This window comes from Triturus cristatus, chromosome 3_2, assembly GCF_964204655.1.
Source record: "Triturus cristatus chromosome 3_2, aTriCri1.1, whole genome shotgun sequence".
NCBI lineage: Eukaryota > Metazoa > Chordata > Amphibia > Caudata > Salamandridae > Triturus > Triturus cristatus.
In genome coordinates, this window is record NC_140584.1 from 1,199,034,500 (window position 1) to 1,199,047,680 (window position 13,181).

The window sequence follows — 13,181 nt, forward strand, 5'->3', positions numbered from 1 at the left end:
TATCACTGTAACAGCAGTACCCCCGTCACAGGCAACAGGTGTCACTGTAACAAAGGCACCCCAGGCACAGCTAGCAGGTGTCACTGTAACACCAGTACCCACAGTCACAGCCAGCAGGTGTCACTGTAAGAGCAGTACCCCCCGCCAGTAGGTGTCTCTGTAATAGCAGTACTCTGAGCAAAAGCCAGCAGGTGTCACTGTAACACCAGTACCCACAGCCAGCAGGTGTCACTGTAACAGCATTTCTCTCCGTCACTGTAACAGCAGTACCCACAGCGTAAGCCAGCAGGTGTCACTGTAACAGCAGTACCTCCGTCACAGCCAACAGGTGCCACTGTAAGAGCAGGACCCACAGCCAGACAGCAGGTGTCACTGTAACGGCAGTACTCCTAGCCACAGCCAACAGGTGTCACTATAACAGCAGTTTCCCCAGCCACAGCCATCAGGTGTCACTGTAAGAGCAGAAGCCACAGCCAGCATGTGTCACTGTAAGAGCAGTACCCCCAGCCACAGCCAGCAGGTGTCACTGTTAGGGCAGTACCACCCAGCCACATCCAGCAGCTATCACTGTAAGAGAAGTACCCCCAGCCACAGCCAGCAGGTGTCACTGCTAGGGCAGTAACCCCAGCCACAGCCAGCAGCTGTCACTGTAAGAGAAATACCCCCAGCCACTGGTAGCAGGTGTCACTGTAACACCAGTTTCCCAGCCACAGCCATTAGGTGTCACTGGAAGAGCAGTACTCTCAGCCACTGTAACAGCAGTAATCCCAGCCACAGTCAGTAGGTGTCATTGTAAGAGCAATACCTCCAGTCACAGCCAGCAGTTTTCACTGTAAGAGCAGTACCTCCAGCCACAGCCATCAGGTGTCACTGTAACAATATTACTCCCAGCCACTGTAATAGCGGGACCCCCAGCCACAGCCAGCAGGTGTCACTGTAGTATCCCAGCCCTAGCCAGCAGGTGTCGCTGTAAGAGCAGAAGCCACCGCCAGCAGGTGTCACTGTAACAATGGCATCCCCAGGCACAGCTAGCAGGTGTCACTGTAACAGCAGTACTCTCAGCAACAGCCAGCAGGTGTCACTGTAAGAGAAGTACCCCCAGCCACAGCCAGCAGGTGTCAGTGTTAGGGCAGTACCCCCAGCCACAGCCTGCAGCTATCACTGTAAGAGCAGTACCCCCAGCCAGCAGGTGTCACTGTAAGAGCAGTACCCCCAGCCACAGCCTGCAGGTGTCACTGTAAGAGCAGTACCCCATCCACAGCCATCAGGTGTCACTGTAAGAGCAGTACCCCCAGTCACAGGCAGCTGGTGCCACTTTAAGAGCAGTACCCACAGCCACCAGGTGTCACTGTAACAGAAGTACTCTCAGCAACAGCCAGCAGGCGTCACTGTAAGAGCAGTACCCCCAGTCACAGGCAGCAGGTGTCACATTAAGAGCAGTACCCCCAGCCACAGCCAGCAGGTGTCACTGTTAGGGCAGTACCTCCAGCCACAGCCAGCAGCTGTCACTGTAAGAGAAGTACCCCCAGCCACAGGCAGCAGGTGTCACTGTAGTACCCCAGCCCTAGCCAGCAGGAGTCGCTGTAAGAGCAGAAGCCACAGCCAGCAGGTGTCACTGTAACAATGGCACCCCCAGGCACAGCTAGCAGGTGTCACTGTAACACCAGTACCCCCAGTCACAGCCAGCAGATGTCACTGTAAGAGCAGTACCCCCAGCCAGCAGGTGTCACTGTAATAGCAGTACTCTCAGCAAAAGCCAGCAGGTGTCACTGTAACACCAGTACCCACAGCCAGCAGGTGTCACTGTAACAGCATTACTCTCCGTTACTGTAACAGCAGTACCCACAGCGTAAGCCAGCAGGTGTCACTGTAACAGCAGTACCTCCGTCACAGCCAACAGGTGCCACTGTAAGAGCAGGACCCACAGCCAGACAGCAGGTGTCACTGTAACGGCAGTACTCCTAGCCACAGCCAACAGGTGTCACTATAACAGCAGTTTCCCCAGTCACAGCCAGAAGGTGTCACTGTAAGAGCAGTACCCCCAGCCAGCAGGTGTCACTGTAAGTGCAGTACCCCCAGCCACAGACATCAGGTGTCACTGTAACAATATTACTCACAGCCACTGTAACAGCGGGACCCCCAGCCACAGCCAGCAGGTGTCACTGTAGTACCCCAGCCCTAGCCAGCAGGTGTCGCTGTAAGAGCAGAAGCCACAGCCAGCAGGTGTCACTGTAACAATGGCACCCCCAGGCACAGCTAGCAGGTGTCACTGTAACACCAGCCACAGCCAGCAGGTGTCACTGTAACAGCAGTACTCTCAGTCACTGTAACAGCAGTAACCCCAGCCACAGCCAGCAGGTGTCACTGTAAGAGCAGTACCCCCAGGCACAGCCAGCAGGTGTCAGTGTAAGAGCAGTACCTCCAGCCACAGCCATCAGGTGTCAATGTGAAGCAGTATTCTCAGCAACAGCCAGTAGTTGTCACTCTAAGAGCAGTACCCCAGCCACAGCCAACAGGTGTCACTGTAACAGCAGTGCCCCCAGTCACAGCCAGCAGGTGTCACTGTAAGAGCAGTACCCCTAGCCAGCAGGTGTCACTGTAATAGCAGTACTCTCAGCAACAGCCAGCAGGTGTCACTGTAACACCAGTACCCACAGCCAGCAGGTGTCACTGTAACAGCAGTACTCTCCGTCACTGTAACAGCAGTACCCACAGCGTAAGCCAGCAGGTATCACTGTAACAGCAGTACCCCCGTCACAGCCAACAGGTGCCACTGTAAGAGCAGGACCCACAGCCAGACAGCAGGTGTCACTGTAACGGCAGTACCCCCAGCCACAGCCAACAGGTGTCACTATAACAGCAGTTCCCCCAGTCACAGCCAGAAGGTGTCACTGTAAGAGCAGTACCCCCAGCCAGCAGGTGTCACTGTAAGTGCAGTACCCCCAGCCACAGCCAGCAGGTGTCACTTTAAGAGCAGTACCTCCAGCAACAGCCATCAGGTGTCACTGTAAAGCAGTAGCCTCAGCAACAGCCAGTAGTTGTCACTGTAAGAGCAGTACCCAAGCCAAAGCCAACAGGTGTCACTGTAACCGCAGTGCCCCCAGCCCCCAATACCCTGGACGAAACTCTGCAACATATATCCTAGACCTTCGATGTTCTACTTTAACTAGAAGACTGAAGAAATCTCCCTTGGGGTCAAAGAATGACACCCCTGCTTGGCAGGCACCAAAAAAGCGACTGACCGGTCTGCATCGCTGAAGCTCCCGCCGGACGCTGAAGTCTTTGCTTCACCAGAAGTGGATTTCCAGACTTCCCCGAGGCTACCCTGAGTCCACAGCAAAGCTGAGGCCCGTGGCTATTGTGGGTGACGTGAAACCATGACCCCTGGACACCGTGATCTATTGCAGCAACACTATCTTCCTGGACCTCCTCGAAGTTGTGCTTTGGGCTCCGAGTAGCCCCAGCCTTGTGCACCACATGCACCAAAGATAGTTGGCCTCCACTCCACAAGTGACCCGTGGGCCAGCTTCAAGTGCGACCGCTCGAGGCTCCTTTGTGATCACTAGCACATTGGCTAGCAGGTCTCCACAAAGGCAACTCCTTTTCTGCATGGGCTTTCCTGATTGCTCCAGACATGCCCTTACTTACCCTCGCTGGGTGAGTCCCTCAGACCTTGCTGGTCTGCACCGCAGTCCTTTCTCTAAATTCCAGTGACTTGCCGTTGCCATGGCTTGTTGGGTCCAATCTGGTCGCCGACACCGCAGCACTCAACAGACTTTGTGGGACAGCTCGAATCCGGCTCGTGGACTTCGTCGACGCCTCCGGGACCTCGTGGCTGAAGAGTCAAGACACCCATCAACTCACCTGAAGCACCCGACATCTGTGGGCATTGGTCCATCCTGCCCTCGGTCACTGGCAAGCGACCCAGACTCTGTCCCCTCTGCTTTCAGGTTCCTTACATCCTAGATCCAGGCTTGGATCTCTTCGGACACTTCTCCTCTTCACGGCAGCAGCAGTTCTTTGCAGGCTTCCATTGAAATCGATGACGCGACCCGACACCAAAAGACACCTATGCACCCGGCTTCCCTGGGTGAGGTAACTCGAGTACTCCGGTGCTCCCGTGGGTGCTAGCCCTAGAACTTCTTAAGTCCAAAAGGGTTTGGTCCTGACTGGATTAGAAGTGTTCCTAATCTTTAAATTTCCAACCGCGAAATTGCCCATAGAAGATAACGGGAACCCGCGGTTGTGTTTACACACTACATACAGTTCCAGTGGGTCCCCTGTGTCACTACCTTGGGTGGTTCCTTGGGGTCCCAGCGATTCTACAGGCTATAGGCCTAGTGTCTATTCCAGTTGTGGTTCTTATACCATTTTTTTGGTATATGGTTTGGTACGCCCCTAGGGCCCAAACGTGTATTTGTGCTATTACTGATGTTAGCTATCTTGTAAACTAAGTACTTCGAACTCCAGTCTCATAAAGAGAGACGCTTCGTATTGCCGCTGTTGTGTCTGTGGGGGCCCGAGAGCACTACAAGGACCAGGACGCTGCAGGGTACCGGACACCTCACCCCTCCCCCCTGTAACTGGAAGATTTATAAGCGATTAGCCCTTCCCGCCACGCGGGACGCGCGCGGGCGGGCGCTGGTCTAAGCCCAGGCAAAGGGCGGGCCGTCTGTGGCCGTCCGGGGCCGGCAGAGGCTGGGCTGGGCCCCCCCTCTGTGAAGATCACTTCGAGCTCCGAGGGCGATCAAGGACCCAGTTGTGGACTTGAGAAGAGGTAGCATTACTGTATATGATAGACTGGAATGGGAGATCACTGTTCTAGACTCAAGTAGGGTGTGGATCTGGACTGTTTATTTTCGGTTAGCTGAGGTGTTTGCTTTTCTCGTATCTTGAAGGGGAAGACCTCTTGTGCTTGCCTATCAATCATTATACCCGTAGAAATCGTATACAATGGCTAGTACGGTACAAACAAGGTCATCCAAGCTGAGCTTGATTATTTCACCTAATCCCCGTTCTGCGACAAAACCTGCTCAGCCTACCGCAATTGATAGAATGTTGCGAAAAGCCATCGGTGCGGTTGCTAATGAAATCGAGCGCACTGAGAGGCGTCTTTCATTATCCCCGCAAATCGACCTTACCCCCTTGTCCCAAGAGTCCGAGACTGACATGATTGTAATCACCCCAAATGCTCTAGCAGTTTCCCATCTACTGATATTCCTTGCGCCAAGCTGGCGATTAATGACGATTTAGAGACACAGATAGTGGGGGGAAGGGACAATTCGCTATGAAAAAGAGGATTAACACTAAGAAACCCAGGCAGATGAGGGGAAAAACTACCCCTGCCCCGATCGAAATCAGCAATGTGGCTGCAGGGGAACTTAAGGGGCACGCGCCGCTACCACAAGTACCCCCGAACTGGGTATCCCAAATCATTAGTGACTTGCAGAATTATTTTGAGCAGCTTATCAACACTCAAATGAAACTAATTCTGAGTCGGCTATACAAAGTGGTAACCTTGGTTAAAACAAAGGGGGTGGCGGCAAGTAATACTTCGCCTCCACTAACAACTGCTAAAGTCACTGAGACTATCACTACGATCCCGTTAGTTGCACAACCAAGTAATCCCCCAGAAGGGCAATCCAACATTGCCAAGTGTCCTCTATTGTCCCCAAACCCCCATCACCCACACACTAGTCGTGTTCTTAATGGCTATATTGTGAGGTCAGGTGATGTTACTCTTGCCCCACCAACACGTATCCCCCAAGTTATAGCCTATAAGCAGCCCTCACCAGAATTTCCACCCCAGTGTCAATCTGAAGGGCCACCCCCCAAGGCGATCATTAACCCTCTACCCTGTATAAACTTACCCCCAGATGCGGCCCCATACGTAATTATACTCACGGGGGTCCCGGAGTTGAAGCCAGATCGTACAGAGGCCTACGATGAACTCAAGAACAAAACCATGTTCTGGCTGAACAAGAATAGGCGGCTAACAGGGAATGATCAGGGGAAAATTCTGTTTGTCCGAAGGGTGAGCTGGTTGGGGAACAGGTCAAAGGATGCTACCGGCGACTGTGTGGTGGTAAATTTTAGGAACAAGCGCGTAGTCGACCAAATATTAAGCTGGGAACCGGTTAGCCAATCAAGCAATATCAGATCTTTGCCCCTGAGCTTTTTCTACCAAAGGGGAACTCTGTGTTTTGGTCCAGGCCCCGGATTCCGAAGCAGAAGTGATAGCCCTCTGGGTGGGAAGGGTTTCTGCTTTCCAATGCCTTATGCTTCCCTTAGAAATCAGGGAGCACTTAGCCTGAGGAACAGATTTGACCCCCTTTGTCTTTAGAGGAGCTGGATTGACTAAAGAGCAATAGAACCCTTCCCACGAATCGACTCTGTGAAAAGGGTTGTTCCCCTAATATCTCCCAGACTGTAACTTTATCTCACCACTCCGCATTGATTGTGCCTACAAGGTATGTTGTGGAGTCCCCGGATGGGACTCTGATGGATTGTGTTGCGGTCCCCCCTGTTTCAGGAAATCCCCCTGGATTACCGGTTAGGTCATCAGGGAGTGAGGAAGTAGCGGGGCTGAATCACATCTTCCTGCACCCTCAGCGACCAGAGAATTTATATAATCTGCCCAGGTCTAATGAGGACTCAAAAGGTGCAAGGATAGAGGACAATAACCTAGCTACACTTTATCCAAGAGAGACACAAACGCAGGAGGGGCTAAAGCTGGTTTCATGGAATATAGCGGGACTATTAGCAAAATTTGATAACCAGGAATGGAGGAAGTATATCACCAGGTTTCAGGTAATCTGTTTGCAGGAAACCTGGGCGATAGACTGTAGCCCCTTTCATCTAGCGGGGTACAAGTGTTTTTCTGTGCCCGCACAGAAGTCAACCTCGGGAAGAGCTATGGGAGGACATTTTATATTTGTAGATCTGCAGCTGGAAGGAGTATGGACCAACCTAAATTGGCCCACAAATAATATTCAGGCCCTTGGGTTCCACACAAATGGGCTAAATGTGATTCTGATTAATTTATATAACGCAGTGGTAGTCAAGGGGAAGGGATCTACAAAATAGTGAATTAGATAATCGATTAAGCGCAGAGACAGCCTCGAGGAAGGGAGAGGTGGCCCCGTTAGTGGTTTTAACGGGTGATTTTAATTGCCACCTGTGCCCCAACCTGATTCCTGTTAATGAGGACTGGTCTCGTTGTATGTTGGAGGAAGGTCCGCACTTTCAGGACTCCGGTGAGGGGATGGAATTGGATAGGCTCCTGAAAAGTCACGCCCTAGTACACACTATAGACCTTGTGGCTATAGGAAGTGGAGGGGAGGTCATTCCAACATTCAAGGGCAGAGGGTGTTGCTCTTTCATAGACTACGTAGTGGTCTCCAGTCTATTTAAGGACTGGATAAGAGGGGCAGAGATCGAATGGAGTATATTCAGCGATCACAACCCCCTAGTGCTGGAGTTAGAAGACCTGTCCCCCAGAAGTGCTAGGAGAGGTATAGGGGTAGCCAGTATTGAGAGGGTAACGGATCAGGGGAGACGACTTAGATGGACCAAAGTGGACGGGGACGCTTTTTACAAATCCCTAATGGAGACAGGGAATGGAGTGATTGGGGTGTGCCTTGACCTTTCGGTGGAGGGACCTGCCGTTGTCAAATCATTTGAGGAAGTGGCGCATCTAATAGATGGGCTACTAAAGACCACTAAGCAAGGGAGAGTAAACACCACCCCCAGATGGTTCGACAAAGATTGTTCCCGGGCACAGAAAGAGCTAAAATCTAGCTTGAAAACTGTACCCCGGGACAAGTCACGCATTGCACTGTGTAGGATCACATACAAAAAGGCGATTAAACGTAGGAAATATTCCCTCCAATCACAAGCCTGGGAAGATTTAAGAGCCGCAGCAGATAGAAGAGACATAACTGCGTTCTGAAAAATAATAAATAACCCATGTTTTCAGGACACTAATGTCCCAGAAATTGTTATTACCATTTTGCCAGAACAATGGTATTATCATTTTAAAAGTTTATATAACCACACCGCTGAGAATAATAAGGATGATGGGAAGCGACCCCGGTGGGTTACCACGATTGAATTTTCTTTGGAGGAAGTGGTAGCGGGTATCCAGGGCTTAACGCAAAATAAAGCGCCAGGACCAGATGGTATCCCACCAGACCTTTATTTAAGCAAGGTGGAGCTGTGGGCCCCTATTCTCACAAGGGTGATAAATGCGGCGGTCGCAATCGGCCTCCCGCGTTCATGGTCATCGGCAACAATAGTCCCCATCTTTAAAAAAGGGAACAGGGATAACCCCCAGTGCTACCGCCCCATATCTTTGATCGATGTGACGGCTAAAGTGTTGGGACGAGTGGTCCTGAACCGCCTTACGGACTGGGCCGACGAACATCAAATCATCACAGATACTCAGTACGGGTTCAGGGCAGGGAGATCAACACTGACCAGTGCCTGAATCTCTATCTATTGGTGGCAAAATATACTCTAGCTAGCAATGAGGCTATATATCTTGGGTTTATGGACCTCACTGCAGCTTTTGACCACGTCAATAGAGAGAAGCTGTGGGCCTTGATGTCCAGATTAGGGGTCGATCAGGGCCTGGATAACATCCTGAGAGCATTGCACTGGAACACCACTGCCAAAGTGCGTTTTAATTTGGAAGGGGGCACTACGGCACCTTTTGCTTGCAATAGTGGGGTCAGACAGGGATGTATTTTGGCCCCGTTTTTGTTTTCCCTATACATTAATAATTTAGACCAAGCACTAGGCAAATTAAAAGTAGATTCTCTTCGAGTAGGTTCCCGCCCTGTCCCTGTGTTGCAGATGATGCGGTTCTTTTAGCCCGCACCCCCAATGGACTTCAGCGCATGATAGACGGGTTTGTCAGTTTTATGGACACCTTAGACTTGTCGGCAAACCTGACTAAGTCCTATGTCATGTTGGCTGGAACCAAACCCTTTAAGAAGTTCTCATACAAAATAGGCACACACAAACTAGGGCAGGTACAGACCTTCCCCTACTTTGGCTTGTTATTTGATGGGCTTTTAAATTTTAAATTTTTAATTGAAGAGCGGTGTTCCAAATTAGTGGCCTCGACGGGGGCGATCATGAATTATGGATGCAGGCTGGGCCGGTGGTCGCCAGAACAAGTTATGAACTTGTACAGCTCAATCTGTTGTTCAAAAGTGGTATATGGGTCTGAAGTTTGGGGTTTTGTTAGTATTCAGCAGTTACAGACAGAGGAGAATAAATATTTGAGAAAAGTGCTCAAAACCCCACAAAGTACTCCCGCCTACATTATCCACGAAGAACTAGGAAAGGTATACATTGAGGACCTGATAAAGGTCAGACCTCTTATGGCCTGGCTAAAGATTTGGTCCAATACCGAGGCAGACCTGAGCAGACAAATTATTATAGACTGTACAGAAAGGGACAGAGGAATGAGTATTCCCTGGCTAAAATACGTGAAGTCCACACTTGAGGGAATTGGTTGTAAGGATCTTTTTATCAATCCAACTGAAATTATCCCCCAAGATACATTGAGAGTCAAAAAAAAAATCCTGAACCTGGCAGCCTCACGCAGAGCGGCTGTGGAAGAAAGTAAAACCTCAGTCTGTGCTCATACAATGGTCAAAACAGAGGAAGGAATGGAACCTTATCTCGCTCTTATGTATAACGCCCAGGATAGATTTTTAATCACTCGTTTTAGGCTCAACCTTTTACACCATCTACTGGCTGATCGACCGGGTTTTACTTCAACCGTTGAGCAGAAGGGTTCCTGCGGCTGCAACAATAGGTCTCCGCAGGATACCCTTCATTTTGTACTATTATGCCCACTTTATGTTTTACCTAGGCGTAGCTTTTTAGTAGGAATTTTAAAACAGGCAAAGTTTAAACATGCCAAGGTTGCCTTATTATTCTTGCAAAGGGCTAATGATCCTCATACACTGTTTTGCATTTTGAATTTGATTAAGGTTGCTTTAAGGTTAAGGAACTCAAGAGGGCGGTGTTGAATACATTTTTTTGGCCTATTGTCTCCAACCATGAGTTATGAACCGTATTTTACTGATTTTAACTGTATATATACTTTTCTGGTATATTTTTTAAGTACCGAATAAAGGACTATTGAAATTTAAATTGACTAGAGGGTTGTGTTTTATCTTAAATACATATATTTTGAATATATACCTGGTGTGGTTGTCTTTTCATTTGATCATTCAAGAGATTATAGACTGGTAAAACAAGCTGCTTTACATTCCTTCAAGACTTAGCCTGAAGGCTGCTCTCCATAGCTACCACTAGGATAGCTTTCAATAAAGGTTGTCTTTAACCTATCACCATAAGGGTTTGCTTGGACTGATACAAGGTGCCCACTAGAACTAGTGGACAGCATATATCAGGCCACCTTCTCACAACAGCCAGCAAGTGTCTCTGTAACACCAGTCCCCAGCCACTGCCAGTGGGTGTCACTGTAACAGCAGTACTCCCAGCCACTGTAACAGCAGGAACCCCAGCCACAGCCAGCAGGTGTCACTGTAAGAGCAGTACCCCCAGTCACAGCCATCAGGTGTCACTGTAACAACATTACTCTCTGACACTGTAACAGCGGTACCCCCAGACACAGCCAGCAGATGTCACTATAGGACCCCAGCTACAGCCAGCAGGTGTCACTGCAACAATGGTTCCCCCAGCTGCAGCCAGCAGGTGTCACTGTGAGAGCAGTACCCTGAGCTACACCCAGCACGTGTTACTGTAACAGCGGTACCCCCAGCCACAGCCTGAAGGTATCACTGTAAGAGCGGTACCCCCAACCACAGTCAGAAGGTGTCACTGTAAGAGCGGTACCCCCAACCAAAGCCAGCAGGTGTCACTATAAGAGAAGTATCCCCAGCCACATCCAGCAGTGACACTGTCAGAGCAGTACTCTCAGTCTCTGTAACAGCAATACCTCCAGCCACCGCCAGCAGGTGTCACTGTAAGAGCAGTACCCCCAGTCACAGCCAGCAGGTGTCACTGTAAGAGCTGTACCTACAGCCACTAGGTGTCACTGTAACAGCAGTACTCTCAGCAACAGCAAGCAGGTGTCACTGTAAGAGCAGTACGCCCAGAAAGAGCCATCACTTGTCACTGTTAGAGCAGTACCTCCAGCCACAGCCAGTAGGTGTCACTGTAAGAGCAGTACCCCCAGCCACAGCCAGCAGGAGTCACTGTAAGAATGGTACCCCCAGACACAGCCAGCAGGTGTTACTGTAAGAGCCGTACCCTGAGCCATAGCCAGCTGGTGTCACTGTAACAGCGGTACCCCCAGCCACAGCCAGCAGATGTCACTGTCAAACAAGTACCTCCAGTCACAGCCAGCACGTGTCACTGTCAGAGAAGTACCCACAGCCAGCAGGTGTCACTGTAACAGCAGTAATCTCAGCCACTGTAAGAGCAGTCCCCCCGTCACAGCCAGCAGGTGTCACTGTAAGAGCAGTACCCCCAGCTACAGCCAGCAGGTGTCACTGTAAGAGCAGCACCCCAGCCACAGCCAGCAGGTGTCACAGTAAGGACCGTACCCCCAGCCACAGCCAGCAGGTGTCAATGGAACAGCAGTACCCCCAGCCATAGCCAGCAGGTGTCACTGTATTAATTGTAGCCCTAGCCACAGCCAGTAGGTGTCACTGTAAGACCAATACCCCCGGCAAGTACCAGCAGGATTCACTGTAACAGCAGTACCCACAGCCGGCAGGTGTCCCTGTAAGAGCAGTACTGCCAGCCACAGCCAGCAGTTGTCACTGTAAGAGCGTACCCCAAGCCACAGACAGCAGGTGTCACTGTAAGATCGTACCCCCAACCACAGCCAGCAGGTGTCACTGTAAGAGCAGTACTCTCAGCCGGCAGGTGTCACTGTAAGAGCAGTACCGCCAGCCACAGCCAGCAGGTGTCACTGTAAGAGCAGTAGGCCCAGCCACTACCAGCAGGTGTCACTGTAACAGCAGTACCCCCAGCCACAGCCAGCAGGTGTTACTGAAAAAGCAGTACCCCTAGTCACAGCCAACAGGTGTCACTGTAAGAGCAGAGCTCCCAGTAACAGGCAAAAGGTGTCACTCTAAGAGCAGTACCCCCAGCCACAGCCAGCAGGTGTCATTGTATTAATTGTACCCACAGCCAGCAGGTGTCACTGTAAGAGCAGTACCCCCAGCCACTACCAGCAGGTGTAACGTAACAGCAATACCTTCAGCCACAACAAGCAGGTGTCACTGTAAAAGCAGTACCCCCAGCCACAGCCAGCAGGTTTCAATGTAAGAGCAGTACTCCCAATCACAGCCAACAGGTGTCACTGTAAGAGCAGTACCTCCAGCCACAGCCAGCACGTGTCATTGTAAGAGCTGTACCCCCAGCCACAGCCAGCAGGTGTCACTGTAAGAGCAGTACTTCCATCTCAGGCAACAGTTGTCACTGTAAGAGCAGTACCTCCAGCCACAGCCATCAGGTATCAACGTAAGAGCAGTACCTCCAGCCACAGTCAGCAGGTATCACAGTAAAAGCAGTACCCCCCACAACAGCCTGCAGGTGTCGCTGTAAGAGCACTACCTCCAGCCACAGTCAGCAGGTGTCACTGTAAGAGCAGTACCCCAAGCCACAGCCAGCAGGTGTCACTGTAAGAGCATACCCCAACCACAGTCAGCAGGTGTCACTATAAGAGCAGTACCTCCAGCCACAGCCAGCAGGTGTCACTGTAAGAGCAGTACCCCAGCGACAACCACCAGGTGTCACTGTAAGAGCAGAACCCCCAGCCACAGCCAGCAGATGTCACTGTACGAGCAGTACCTCCAGCCACAGCCATCAGGTGTCACAGTAAGAGCAGTACCTCCAGCCACAGCCAGCAGGTATCACTGTAAGAGCAGTACCCCTCACCACAGCCTGCAGGTGTCGCTGTAAGAGTATTACCTCCAGCCACAGTCAGCAGTTGTCACTGTAAGAGCAGTACCCCAAGCCACAGCCAGCAGGTGTCACTGTAACAGCAGTACGTCCAGCCACAGCCAGCAGGTGTCACTGACACAGCAGTACCCCCAGCCACAGCCAGCAGGTGTCACTGTAAGAGCAGTACCCCCAGCCACAGTCAGCAGGCGTCACTGTAAGAGCAGTACCCCCAGCCACAGCCA

General features: G+C 51.1%; 1 protein-coding gene across 1 annotated transcript in view; it reads right to left on the minus strand.

Moving 5' to 3' along the window:
* The window catches only part of LOC146859437 (adenylate cyclase type 10-like), a 357,025-nt gene that overhangs the window by 158,069 nt on the left and 185,775 nt on the right, over positions 1-13,181 (minus strand). The gene's annotated exons all lie outside the window — the stretch shown is intronic.